The following is a 2,549-nucleotide window of genomic DNA, read 5'->3' on the forward strand; positions in this document are numbered from 1 at the left end:
TGGCGTCGTTAGTGCGTCGTGCACGGTGTGCCATAACTCCTCTCGTCCCTGGGTTGGGTGAGAGGCGGAGGCTTCGCCGAGGGAGCACGCGACGCGGACGCGCGACGCGCTACAGACGAACTCGCAAAAAGGGAGTGGCTCACTGTCCATTTACGCGCAGTCGCTCCGTGGTGCGTATACGGAGGCGAACGGTAACGGGTTAGAAGCCAGTGCGCGATAAACTTACCGAACGGTCGTATATAGGCGCGAAAGGGACGGGGGAGAGCTTGCCTCAGTTGACTGGTGGGGACAGGAGTTAGGACTTAACCCCTCAGAGGGACGCCTCGGAGACCTGTCGCACTACAGTACCTGCCGCCTAGTGCGTGCCGGGTACTGTACACAATTAAAAAACTATCGCCAGAATTACAAATCACCGCGCGGATGCTGCCAGTCCTGGTGTTCACTGCTGTAAACGCGTAATTGCTTCTAACTACCGTACGGACCACAAGTGGGCTACTGTGCAAGCGTAGTACCCGTAGACCACCGCACGGACACGTGTGCTACTGTACACGTACGCCACACCACGGCCGGTCAGTACACGCGCGCGTCCCCTACAGGTGGGAACCGTAGTATAACGACCGGTGTGCGCGCGGGGAGGTTATTAACCGTGCGGCCGTGCACGGTGCACACATGGGCGGGTGTGCCCACGTGTAGGGAGCGCGCGCGTTGACCAATCGGCCGTGGCGTGGCGCACGTGTACAGTAGCTCACGTGTCGTCCGTGCGGTAGTCTACGCGCGTTACGTGTGCGCGTTAGCACACGTGTCGTCCGTGCGGTAGTCTGTAAGCAACACGCGTGTACAGTAGTGCACACGTGTAGTAGCAGCGTCCGTGCGGTAGTAGTAATTATGGCGCTAGCTTTTTAATTGTGTACAGTACCCGGCACGCACTAGGCGGCAGGTACTGTACTACTGTACTGGGACAGGTGTACGAGGCATCCCTGTGAGGGGTTAAGACCTGACACCCGTCCCTACCGGTAAACTGAGGCAAGCTCGCCCCCGTCCCTTTCGCGCCTATATACGTCCGTTTCGGTAAGTTTATCGCGCGCTGGCTTCTAACCCGTTACCGGTCGCCTCCGTATACGCACCACGGGGCGACTGCGCGTAACCGGCCAGTGAGCCACTCCCTTTTCGCGAGCTCGTCCGATCGGTTCGATTAGCGCGTCGTGTCCACGCTGCGTGCTCCCTCGCTAAAGCCTCCGCCTCTCACCCAACCCAGGGCGGAGAGGAGTTATCCCACAGGAACGCCCGCCCACTTGTACACCGTGACGGCCGCCAGGTTCGTAGCCTCCGCGCGCGTCGGTCGTTATACCACACACGGGGGTACCAAGGCTCAGTGAAATGTATTTCTGGAACACAACGAATGGAAGCGACAGTGCAAAGGCAGACAGACGCGTCTGTACTGCAACGCGTTTTGTTGAGGGATACGTCGCCATAGCCACCACTGTGTTGCAATTATTCGGGAAACGGAACTGGATTCCTATGTCTGCACGGGATTGGATCGCACCACTGAGCGAAACATTTGGGTGAGCAATTTTCATAAGTTCAATGCGGACTGACGTCTCACCAAGACTCGAAAAAGGAATTATGAGAACTGCAATTTCCAGCTTCCGTCGTAGTCAAGCGTTAACGAAGTTAAGCTTTGTTTGAGGAAACTAGTGTCGTCAAAAAATAACTGTCATGTTCTCAAAGATATTCTACCGCCTCGAAGCCGCCGGGTAAAGAACGCCGGGACACATCGGAAAGGATAGTATGAAAAGGGACCCGAAGCTCTCAGACGGGCCTCTTATTCTTGCTCCCTTTGTCATTTGGAAGGTCGTTGATCAACCAGCTGCTAATTATGGCAGATGTTTGCAGATAGCAGTGCGTGAGTTTTGTCTGAGCAGTAACCAGCTACTAAATTACATTTGTTTGCTCGTTGTCCCCCTTCTAGATCGATCAACATACGCATCCCCTCCTATTCTAACAACTCTTCCAGAAGTGGGGATTATATTTCGGCAGCCGAATTTCACCCCTATTTGGGTCGGTTTTGCATGTCCCCCCCTAATATCAAACATAATCATTGGTCTCCCCCTACATAGAAACAATATCATGTGTCCCCCCTCAGACCGAAACATTTGGACCCGTCCCCCTACTGATTGCAACATTAACGCAAAATTAAAATGACTCAACTCACCAAAGAAAAATAAAAGATGTGGCCATCAAAGTTGAAAAAAAATAAAATTCGCAGATTCTCATGTTATGATCACGCTTTATCGGATCACACTAGAATAGGTGAATACTGTACTCTAGGTGCTGTACACGTGTACATGTTTGCTTGCCGTGGTTGTGCTTTGCCGTTTCGCAGCGGAGCATTCCTCATGCAAATAGGTCCTTTCAGAGGCGAAGCCTTGTTGGGTTGTGGAGTCAGGACCGTAGAAGGGGGGGGGGGGGGGGGGGGGGGGGGGCCCCCCGGGGGGTCAAAAAACCGGGGGAAAAAGGGGTAATGCCCCCCCCCCGGGGGGGGGATCGGG

The sequence above is a fragment of the Chondrus crispus genome, genomic scaffold (assembly GCF_000350225.1).
Source record: "Chondrus crispus Stackhouse genomic scaffold, scaffold_182, whole genome shotgun sequence".
In the NCBI taxonomy this organism is placed as follows: domain Eukaryota; phylum Rhodophyta; class Florideophyceae; order Gigartinales; family Gigartinaceae; genus Chondrus; species Chondrus crispus.